This window comes from Triticum aestivum, chromosome 2B, assembly GCF_018294505.1.
Source record: "Triticum aestivum cultivar Chinese Spring chromosome 2B, IWGSC CS RefSeq v2.1, whole genome shotgun sequence".
Lineage (NCBI taxonomy): Eukaryota > Viridiplantae > Streptophyta > Magnoliopsida > Poales > Poaceae > Triticum > Triticum aestivum.
This window is the reverse complement of record NC_057798.1, coordinates 467,190,705-467,202,928: the sequence shown is the minus strand read 5'-3', so window position 1 is coordinate 467,202,928 and position 12,224 is coordinate 467,190,705.

The following is a 12,224-nucleotide window of genomic DNA, read 5'->3' as shown; positions in this document are numbered from 1 at the left end:
GCAAGTTCATACCAAAAGATCGTTAACAACAATACCAACTTGCGGACGACAAGGTAGTACAACTACCAATACCAAACTAACTTATAATCTTTTTACTCCACTCCTGGCCCTAGTGTTCGTCTGGTAGAAAATCTTGCAGAGGACCAGCTCCCGCTCCTTCTCTTGCTCCAGGTCCCCGAGGTGGTACTGGTGCATCACCCAGTTGGTCCTCTGCTGGTCGAAGTTCTTGTTGGTGTGCAGCACCAGAACCTTTTTTGCTGCCCGTCTGCCGGCCGTTGACCATCACCGGCAAGGTATTGCCGGTCTTGTGCCACATCGCGTGCATGCCGCACTCCGACTGTATCTTGCGACGCGTCCACGTGCCCCTTTTGAACGCCCTGGAATTGCGCTGGAAGAAATGCTTCCTTAGGCCACTCAGTGTGATACCTGCAGTATTGTGGAATACAGGTTTTAGTGTACGTAGTTGGCATTTTCATAACATCTTTGGCATGTTGCAGTCACTTGTTTCACTTTTTATTAACTGTCAAATTGTAATTGCTTCACCAGGTCTGCGTCTAAAAAGAAAAATAGAGCTACAAACAAAGGAATATGTTTGTGCAAGTAGACGGCCGATCGGTGTCTTACCTGGAAGTTTCTCAGGTTGGGTGTAGCATATGCCGTGCTCGCTGTCGATGGTTGGTATGAACAAATCGATGAGAGACTGAAATCTCGCGCTGTCAGCACTCACTTTGGCCTCAAGGTGCTCGATCAGCTCCTGATCCGTGGGATCGAACTTGACGCCAGCCGGCAGCACCGGCCAATCCTTCTTCGACTTGCATCGGTAATTCCAGTTATATGGTACTCAATGTATGATCAATCGACTGTTTTAAGTGAATGATGAAAGATTTCGACAGATAAGTGGTACTCCAAATCTGAAGTCCAGAATACCCGAACACGCCGCCGGGATTCTTGTGTCACCTCACGCGCAGCGTGTTGTCACGTCAATTCAATGTGTGGACATGATGAATAATTTGACCGACGTATACTAGTACTGCTACTGTACTACTTACTAGTCGTATTTAGTGTCACAATTTATACATAGGTTTAACTAACAAGTACGCACTTGAAGCCTAACTGATATATATATGTATGGCTTCTGCACAGCATCTCCATCATCATTATCAGTACATCCTACGCAGGTGAGTTAGGATGCACTTGATCCCAGGAAGGTATCTACTATCCTTCAAACCAGATGAGTGCTTCAAACTAACAACAGTACATAATATCCAACAAAAGAGGGTCGTGCTACAGCAGCAGAATACATGGCTCAGTCTAGATATCAGCACGAATCAAGTTGTGCATATTTGCTGTTGGCATGAACCACATCGCCGCATATCAGGTTTGCAAAAGCCATCCATCGCATGGAAGCTTGATGCCTTTCACACACTGAATATTATCTGGCAACAAGCTGTGTCGACGAATCTCTGGATATGGTGATTCATGAAACCCATGGTATGATGTGTAAACACAGTCCCCCCTCGCGAATGGAAGTTGCATAGCACGGTAATCATCGCCGGTGATATGATCGATGATTGGTTGGATGATCGGATAATTGAGCCCGAGGAACAAGGAGTGGTTGCCGAGGCTGTAAACCCGCCTCCAGTTGAATACGCCTGGCCCAACGGAGCTGGGATCTTTCTCGAACACGAAGCAGCCATAGCCATCAATGTCACGAACGCCCCACGCATTGTACTGCATGTGGTTTGATGTAATGGTTTGGTCAATTTGGTACGTGCGAATGAGCATCAAATGACCGCCGTCAGCTGAACAAGCGATAAACCACCACCCATCGGCTGGTACGATTCCAGGTCCTGGAATCATGAAGGCCAGCGCATTTGCGTCTGCTGCAACAATTCAAATTGGAGACCAAAAGGACAAAAATAAACAATCATGTTCAGAGTATGTGTGGAATTAAGATTATTATAACAGTGACACATATCATAGACAGAGAATTGCAATGTCGTGGTCATAATCATACCCCAAGTTAAAAAAATAAGCCAATGGCTTTCATATTCTAGCAATATGTCATGGTTCAAACATCATGTAACAATGAGAGGGAAACAGCTATGACAGCGCCTACTCATATTCTACCATAGCACTTACTACTACTGTTCTCGTATCAACTCTAAGCAATAACATGCGTTGTTATAAAAATCTTGTAAACGAGAGTAACATATAGCAATCATGATGTTATGCTCATAATATGTATTCTAACAATCATTAGATGCCAATTGTTCTCATATCAACTCTAACAATAACATGTGTGGTCATAAAAATCTAGGAAATGAGAGGAACATATAGCAATGATGTGGTTATAGACATGCTATGTATTCTAAATTTGTAACAAATGAACAGGCAGTCGTATTCATAAGGTAAAGATGAGATGAGATAGAACAATTACACGACGATAGATTCCACCAGTATAGGCAGCCAATCTGTGCGTCGACCGCGTAAACGATGCCATCATGCACTATAGCATCAGATAGAAATGTTGCCTCAACAGGATTGATGATGAGCCATAACCATGTATGGCGACCGGATTCCAGATAGACTAATCCCATGTTGAACAAGGCAATGAGCTTGTAATCCATGTAGTCTTCTGATGGTGTGGGCACTTCGCAGATTACAACTTTCTGCAAACAGAGGTCGAGCCAAAAGCTTGACGCGTCTCGTGCGTAGTAGGCAGGAGTGTCCGGCGAGCCGTGAGGCTCGATGGCGGCGGTATCCAACGATGGAAGGGTGATCTCTTGCCGGGTGTAGATATCCACAAGACGCCACGGACTACCGGAGTGGTGGATGAGGACGATCCAGTTGGCCTTCATGCCCGCCCAGTAGTGGCCGCGCATGAAGGACAGGTGGACGGGTAGTGGTAGCATGTCGAGGGGCACCACGGCAACCTCCGTAGGATCGTCAAGTCGGTGTCTGGGCCACCTGCGAGGATCGGGCATCAGCAAGCAGGGTGTCTTGAAAAGAGCCGGTCGGTTGCAGACGAGTAGACGGTACAAAGACACCGAGCATGCGGCCAGACGGACGGTGCTGAGTAGGTCCATACGACTACAGATCTGCTCCAAGAGAACATCGGGGAGGGAATTCCAATCGCGGCTCTGCGTGTCAGTCGGTTCTGCCATTGGGGTTTTCGGTGCCTGCGAGCCAGCGGGGAAGTGGATTCGGGCGGGCGAGCGAAGAAGCTTCTCCTCGTGTGGCCGAGCAGTGAGCGGGGGGATATGGTACGCGCGAGCTACCAAGGAAGATGGCGCGGGCGGGCGAGCAGTGAGCGGGGGTAAATGGTGTGCGGCCGACGATGGGGAAGAGAGGAGGAAGAAGAAGAGAGGAGGAAGAAGAGTGGAAGACGGGGAAGAAAGTGCATTAAATCTCAATTCTACTAGTACTACTACCAGGATATACCGTCCTTCGGAGTGTAAATAGTTACACCGATGACATGTGGGTCTACCACAAGAGGGCCCATATGTCAGTTAATGGAGGACAGAGGTGCGTAGGCGTATTTGCGGAAGCGTGCTCTACTGGCAAACATGATGGCAGTACTGGGTAAGGCTGATTTAGTAACACCAACACGCTGGTTCAGCTTATTAATTACGTGTCCCATCTGCTGCAGCGTGTATTGTCACTTCACTGCGAAGACTAGTTGAATAGTTCTCTCTGACCGAGATGGGGAATAATGGATCGCGAGGACTTCCTTTCTACAGTATCCCTATGCCTCGACGCTCACTTCACTCATTTTGCTCCGTACCTAGTCACTTGTTGAAATCTGTAGAAAGACAAATACTCCGTATTTGGGAACAGAGGGAGGCTTTTACTCCGTATTTGGGAACAGAGGGAGTATCACCATATGGAGGGAACAGAGGAAGCTTGAAATATGAACATGTCAATGGGAGGGAGTAAGCCCCATGCATGCATGCATGCATGCAACATGCAACACTCACACGTACACATGGACGAACGCAACACTCACGCACCCATGCGGCACACAGCACACGACGCAACACACACGCTCACGCTCAAGTGCTCAACCTACTCCCTACGTCCGTGAAAGACTGTACATTTAGAGATTTACACATTGACCAGGGCATAATTAACGCCCAAAGTATCAGACTTATGTGTGCATGCGACCATTGAGAGAAGAAGATTAAATGAAGGCCGTTGCATGCTGTAATTAAGGATAGACATGTAGCCTATACCTACAGCACAAGTTGGTGCATTAGTCAATCAATATCAATTTAGATTAAAGGCTAAATGCATTGGAAGTGTAGATGTACATCATGTACTACACTCTTTGTTTTAGGCTGGCCATAGTGGGGGTAACATAACTAGTATCATGTACTTGGGACTCGCAAACATGCTTATGTGGCAAACAATTAAAGAAGAGAGAGAGGGTAGTAGTAACATAGGTAGATACCGTAACACAATAAAATGTTATGCTACTACTCCCTCCTTTCCGGTTTATAGGCTCAATTCAAAAATCTCACCAATCAAGGTAGATGGTGAGTGGTGGAATACTTTTTGTAGTTTTGCAAAAGCACCTAATTAATGCTCTTGTTTTCCTCAAAAAAATAGTGGTGTTTGGTTCTCTAGTCCTAGGACTTTTTCTAGTCCCTAGGACTTTTTGAAAAGACTCTCAAGGAGGTGCTTCTAAGGACTTTTAGCAAAAGTCTCAAAAAAGTCCCACCATGTTTGGTTGCTAGGGACTTTTTCTAGTCCCAACACAAAAAAGTCCCTGGAACCAAACACCCCCTATGTTTATCAATGCATTAATTGCAATGCATGCATGCATATAGTACATGCATTGGTCAATTTTCTCTTAATACTTGCATGCAATGATATAATGCACCTTGGAATCTGAACATGTGATGGAAAACAACCAAATTGAGCCTTATAAAATGGAAAAACTAAAATTTTGAGATAAGCCCTATAAACCGGAAAGGAGGGAGTATGTGTCATGCATGGCAATAAATGAGACCATCTATGATACTACTTTATGATACTATGCACTATAGATGTAGTATCACACACTAGTATCATATGCATGATACTAGTATATGTTACTCTCCACTAGTGACCAGCCTTATAGCCAATGTACACTCTTTGTTGGAAGACCGAGGGAGTACACGTGCATGCACTCACATACACAACCAGGGCGGTTCGCGCGCAAGGGTTGGACTCGTGTCGCGCCTGCGTAAAGTTTTGTTTAACTGATTTCTTTGCTCTGCCAACTGACAGGTGGGACCCAGAAACCAGGTGACAATTTAACCAGTCAACAAAGTGCCACGTCGACTAAGTGGCCGGTCAGTAGGGTGCAATACGGTGCTCTATGATGAGCTAGTGATCGTATAATCACCGCAAAACTATATATAGTGACCGTAAAGAGCGTATTGTTACATACATTGACCGCCAATGTATTTTTCTCGTTCCAAATTAAGCCATATTAATCGGAAAGGACACAGTATGGACTACTACTAGTACTAGTACTGCTTTGATGTGTCCCGTCAACTCGCTGAACGAGGAGAAGCTTGCTTACTACGCCTCTCCCTCGCCCACGCGCGCGGTGGTTCGCAGGACGAGGAGAGGGTTTTGACTACAGCGCCCTCTCCCTCTCCCTCGCCCTCGCCCTCGCCCTCGCGGTGGACGTGCAGCAGTTCAATCGGTGTCAGATTGCCAGAAGCATATTGTACTGTAGTATCATCATTGTTCGACCTTCCGAAGAGGCGAAGAGCCAAGTGCAAGGTTCACACGAGTACGAACTGTTGAACCTCCCGAAGAGGCAAAGAGCCAAGCGCAAGGTTTTATAGGAGTTGTCGTCCTAGTAGGAGTGTACTACAACTATAGCGAACGATGCTACTGTATGATGCCGCCACGTCACGTATATCCAAAGCTGTGCCACCTTTTTTTCTCAAAGAGCGTGTTGGAGCCCGTGCAACAACCACACAAGTTGCACGTACACATAACACATTTACTAGTAAGAAATTCTAAAGGACAAATGCCAGTATGCCACACAAGTTCATCTCCAATTCATGTGATAAATTTGTGCACGACTAGTCCACATATATTCACAGCGCTACCGTTCACAATTACCGTACTCCACTTACACGTTATAGATGGGCTACATGTCCTCCTCCAGGTTCCAGTCCCAGGTGTTCTTCATGGATGGCACGATCCATAGCGGTGGGCAACGGGAATCATTGTCGCAGCTTTCTAGTCCGGTTCCACACGATGGAGACTCATCCAAGCTGAAGCGGCATAAATCAGGGATAGCGTGTCCCAGCATGTCGTTCATCCGGCGGTGCGCAATGAAGACACAACCATGCTTCATGAACGGCAGGCCTTCCGTGTCGTGCACGGAAGGTGGCATCCGCTTCACAATGGGGTAGCTGTCCCCGATGAAAAGCGAGTACTCTCCAAGAGTGTTCCTCGGCACCCACGTAGCATCACGGGGGTCGAACTCGGCGCCGTTCATCTGGTACACGCGGCATCCCAGATCTGGACACATGGTGACGTACATAGTCAAGGTCCATGCATAATAATGTTGTGCTCAAATATGGCGGTCAGTAATACTGTGCAGCAAATAGTACTACTCCGGTATAGAGGAAGTAAAATAACCGGCTTATTATATATAGCCACACTCTTGGCTACATGGATGAGATAGTAAGACATGGAAAAACAAAAATGGTGGCAGCTAGTGGGTTCAAGTCTTCAAGGGCCTAGCTAGCTATACGCGTCCTCCAAGGTAAAAAGTACTCCTACTAGTACTACTAAGTATACTACTAGTACAACAATGAAAGAGAAGGCGAGAGGGTTAAAAAATGGAATACCTGGGTAGATGGTGACGGTCCGATCGTGGTAGATTGTGTGACCATGTTGCACATCAGTGGTACCATGGGTAACGACTGCTAAGATAGTTGATCCCAATATGCCAAAGTCAGCTACAAGGTTCCAGGTTAGACCGAATCGCGGATGCAAATGCACATCCAGGATCGGCGATCTTATTTTGATCGGGGATGACTGGTCCCTGCAAAATAATGGAGTACCGTTAGGAATGCAAATGATGGTTTGTGCATTCCGTTTGTAATCTCCCGTACCGTAGGATGGCAACCAGATGAAACAAGTCCCCTGGCTTGTCACCGCGAAGATGCGGCCTAGATGGCGCACGGCGTCTTCGAACGTGTAGGGGTACAAATCTGCCGCCGCCAACATGCGCCAGCCTCTGCCGTTACTGCCTCTTGCATTGATGGCAATCCTTATGTCGAACACCGCGATGAGATAGTAATCGTCGTAGCCGCGTCGCTTTGTCGGCGGGTCCGCAATTGCTATCTTCTTCAATCTCATGTAGGCATCATCATACGTATTCAAGCCCAGCCAGTCCGGAAGGCCGATCCCAATGGTGGAGAAGGGGTCTACCGGAACGGCCGCACTGCTGTGGATGTTGTGCAAAATGATGGTGGTATCCGGCCGGAGGTATGCAAGCCAATCTTCGTTGGCACCGACCCAGACCTATATATAAGACGGTGGGCAGCGGAGAAATTACGGGATGGAAATGGAATAACTAAGTACTACATGATCAAACTCCATTACTGACCTGCTCATCGGACAAAATCCGACTACCTCTCAACGTCGGCAACTCTAGCGGAGTCAACGTGCAACCATGGCCAGGGAGCGGTGGACTGTTCGAAGGATTGTCCCATAGAAGAACCTTCTCCTCGAGGACGCATGGAAGACCAACAAGCATGGCCTTTTCCCAAGCCTGTTTAAGCAGCGTCTTGAAAAAGTTGGTGCAGGAAGCACCGAGTCTTGCGGCGGTGAGGACGTCGGAGCGGCGTGCGATTTCTCCCAGAGGATCGTCGTCCAAGGTCTCCCAGCCCCGACGAGGAGGAGAACCGCCTGGCGAATCCATGGGAGCAGCGACGAACTGCCTTCTCTTCGGGGGGAGGGGAACTGGCGAGGAGGAGATAAGAGCGTAGTAACCGCAGGGCCTCGTCCCTTCCAACTGTAGATCGTTCCTCAGCGAAGGGGTGAGGCTATTATTTACTACTAGTACTAGCATTATGGAACGTTATGGGATTGCATTATACTGTAAATAATAGCACTAGTAAGAAATTTTTGGCACTAGGTATTAGTTTTTGGCGTGGATTAAGAAATTTTGGGTATGTTTTTGCCATTTTTTGTACACGCCAACTAGTGTCAAAAAACGTCTTACATTATGTGACGGAGGAGTACGTACTCGTACTGTAGCAGTACTAGTACTACTTTTCTCAACTAGTAGTGCGATGTACTGTACTTCTTGTCTAGTTCTAGTATAGTGCACCAGTTTTGAACTCTTGAATCTCAGGGCCAAGGAGCTACAGTTGGAAGTGGAGGGTACTACTGTTCTCTAGAACCATCGCTGTACTATCAATGCAGGGAAAGTACACCTGCGTAGTGGCCTAGTGGGTACTCTCGGTGCTCTATTCAGTCGCTCCTCTCACGTAGCTGGCCTACTCAGCCGCTCCTCTCACGCACACACTAGCAGCCTGTTTATCAGCGACGGTTACTGCGGGGGCAGAACATTTGAGTTATTTGATACAGCGAGACTAGGCTTTTCGCTTCCATTTGTGGAGGTGTAATGGATCTCGTCGAACTTTGTTAGTAGTTCCTTCTTTATGAAGAGATGAAGCAAAGCTTTTGCCTCTGTTTCAAAAAAAACACGTCAATAGGAATTTCTTTCATAGTAGAGCCGATAATGGAGTGAAGTCCATGCGTGCAACGCCACAAGCTACAGAGTAGTAGTAGAGCACTTTATGTGCAGAGCCATATTGCACAGTTCCCAATGCCCCGCCAGGCTTTTCCGGCTCCTCGGGCTTAATTGGGAGGCGCTAGTTTAAATATGCTACTAGCTGATGAGGAAGCTGCAAGCGAGGTGCGGCTAGGGCGAGCACGCGAGCCACGGGATGCTGGGAAGGAAAACTTGTTCACGTGTCTAGGCTATCCAGTGCACCCAGATTGTGGGGCCGCACGTCCGTTTGACTTCAAAACTCAAACTACCCGTGTAAAATATTGGCTCGCAGCGAAGTGTAGTATAGTACTATTTTAGAAAAAGGCCGTCGTGCGTTCGGCCGGGATCGAACCCACAAAACGAGGTATACACTCCCGCGACCACTAGTAGTACTCGTTGGAGTACAACGCAACCTAGAATCGCCTTTTGTCGCTAGTAGTACGTACATTGTTCCTTACAAGAAACCCCTATAATGCAAGAAACCACTAAAATGCCAAGAAACTACTACCACTTGCATACGTGGCAGACTTAAGATAAGACTACCTTATCAACCATTGTACATGATCTTACCAACAAAAATCCTGGAGTGACCTCCTACCTCCGGCCCGTCCACCTAGTCATCTCGTCCATGGGATGCAGCTACCACCGCCGGCAGAAGGCGAGGTCAAAACCGCCGGCGGTGCGGAGCCCATGTTGCGGCAGCTCGGATGCCAGCTCCGTCCGGTGCTCGCGGCCGCTAGCTAGCCAAGATAGCTCCGTCCAGCTGCTTGTCTGCAAGGTTTGCTAGCTAGATTGGCACGGCAGCACGGCGGCTTGCTCGCGCGCGCCGCGCTAAGGCCAGCCATCTGGCTCAAGCAAAGGCTAGCGCGGCGGCTTGCTCGCTCGTGAGTCACGCTCGGGCCAGCGTGCCAACCCGTGCGGAGGCCAGCGCGGCATCCGGCCCGTCCGGCAGAGCGACGGCCAACTCTCTCATCATCGGGGCCACCGACGAACACGCATCAGTACTATTTGAAGTAATGTTCAGGAAAAATAATGATTTGAGGGGGAATAACAGGATAGAAGGTCAGATGTGGGTCCCTCGTGTCAACGGTCAAACAAAATGTGTTGGTTTAAGCTGCCTCGTCAGCACGGACGTGTGGGCTAACCCTGTCATAAATGGGTTTAAACAAACCTAATTGGTAGGAGTACTAGGTAGTAGTTTTTGGCGTGGATTAAGAAAATTTGGGTATGTTTTTGCTATTTTTTTGTACAATAGATTCTTCCTAGGGCTGGTTGAAAGTGGTAGTTTTTTGTTAAATACTCTACATATTGTAAGTATGAGTGAAAGTTAAGCTTTGGAAGCCAATAAGCAAGGCTAGTTACATAGCGCATATGTGTACATGATTGAAAGTAAATATCAACCATGAGTGACTAATATCTTGATGGAAAACTCGAAACTATGGAATACTAGGAAAAAATGCATGGTTGGAAATACTAGCAATGTTCATGTCCGTTGCAACGAATCATAATTAGAATAATACTTATTCACAAACTTGGTACAAAACACTCTAATTTTGATATACATATGTCACTAGAGATATATTATGTTTCAATTAGAATATATTCCTTGGGCTGTTTTGGTGAGGTCAGGGAGGGATGTGGTTGGTTTTAAGATACTAATTATGGGTTTTTCTGCAAATTGGTAGACAAGTGGGATGTTGGTGAGAAAAGGCAACAACTTACCTCACAATCGTTAGATGTAGATCTAATGGTCAGAAACGACGGATGGCAGACACACCAGCATCACCAACTTAGTCTTGTTTAGGAGTACTAGCAAGATCCGTGCATTGCACGGAACATCAAGATGCATTTTTTTATAAAACACTTGTTGTGATTGACCCTTGCGGGAGTAATCCCATGTGTAAAAACTAATGATATCTCGAGAAATATGAGATAAGGTGAAGAGGAGTGGGGTGTGGTGGTGGTTGGTGGGGGACTGAGCGGAGGCATGGGGATTGACGACGCCGGCAGCGGCCACCAGGCCAGTTTGTTCCAGAGGCTTCCTTTCTTAATTGCTCAACAATGAGGTTTGTTGGAGATAAGGATGAACGAGGGAAGGCCTTGTCTGCAAATGTGGAGAGGGGTGCGGGTATCTTTTAGTTTAATTTCCATCCGTCAGATATAGATCGGACGGTCTATATTGCAAGATGGCACACGTACCATCATCACCAACTCGGTTTTTTATAAGAGAAGAAATATAAGTATGGAGATACAAACGTATTATCGATACTTGCTTCCGTAAACTAGCATCTACATTCTATTCAACGCCTCGGCATGTGGGGCCTTAGCACAATGACTTCTCGACTGTGTAAAACAAAGATTTTCCCGTCGCCGACAAGGAGGGGGTGACGGCGGCGCGCTTTTTGGCTTGGTCTAGTCCTAGTAGTCATACTAGGTGGTCTAAGCACGTGTAGATTTATTCTTTTTCACGTCTCGTGTTCGCCGTACTGCCACGACTGTTGATGAATAGACGGTAAGTTATTCACGGGGAAACCCTTGTTGAGCGTGTTTGCGAGAGAGAGAGAGACAGTGTGCGTGTGTGATATGTTAGAGACTGAGGCAATGATAACAGATTCTTTGTGTCTATGTGTGTGGAGGATAGAGAGAGACATGTACATGGGGCTTTGTGTTGTGTAACGTGGAGACACATATACATAATTAGAGAGTGAGTGTGTGAGATACACATGCGGACATGGGGAGAGATGAGGATCCAGATAAATGGGTGTTTGTGCGTGTCTGTGTGTGTTTGTGCACGCGTTTGTGTGTGAGAGGGAGAGAGTGTATGTGGAGTAGAGAGACCACTGATGATGTAAACCTAGTATAAGGGAAGGGGGAATGGTGTGACATGTGTAGTAGCGGGATAGCACGGGTGCGGGCGGGGGGAGCAGACTATTTGGAAGAGACATCGAGTGTGTGTGTGGGAGAGGGGTGTGAGAGCGAGAGAAAGAGAGAGCTAGCGACGGAGAGAGATAGAGAGGAAGAGAGGGGGCGAGAGGGGTCGTTTGTGTCCATAAATGGCGTATAGATAGGGAGACAATGTTGATGTTGTCCGAAATTGGCCTATGAACGGAGACGCAAGGGAAGCGAGTCATCGTGTGTGTGATAGGGACTTCATGAGAGATCTAGAATAGATGGTGTAGAGAACAATGTGCGAAATCGAGAACGATTATACATTAGGGAGCTATGCAAAGAGTCACGACATATATGTATACAGGGAAGGAGCTGGGGCGGGTCCGCATGTGGGAGAGATAGAAAGAGGAGAGTGGTGCACAAGGAGACAAAGTGTGCTTGTTTGCAGTGGGGGTGGTGTGTGAGGTGAGTGCGTGAGAACCACATAACTAGGGAGATAGACGTTTGGGGGCGACGTTTTGTGTGTATGGGAAAT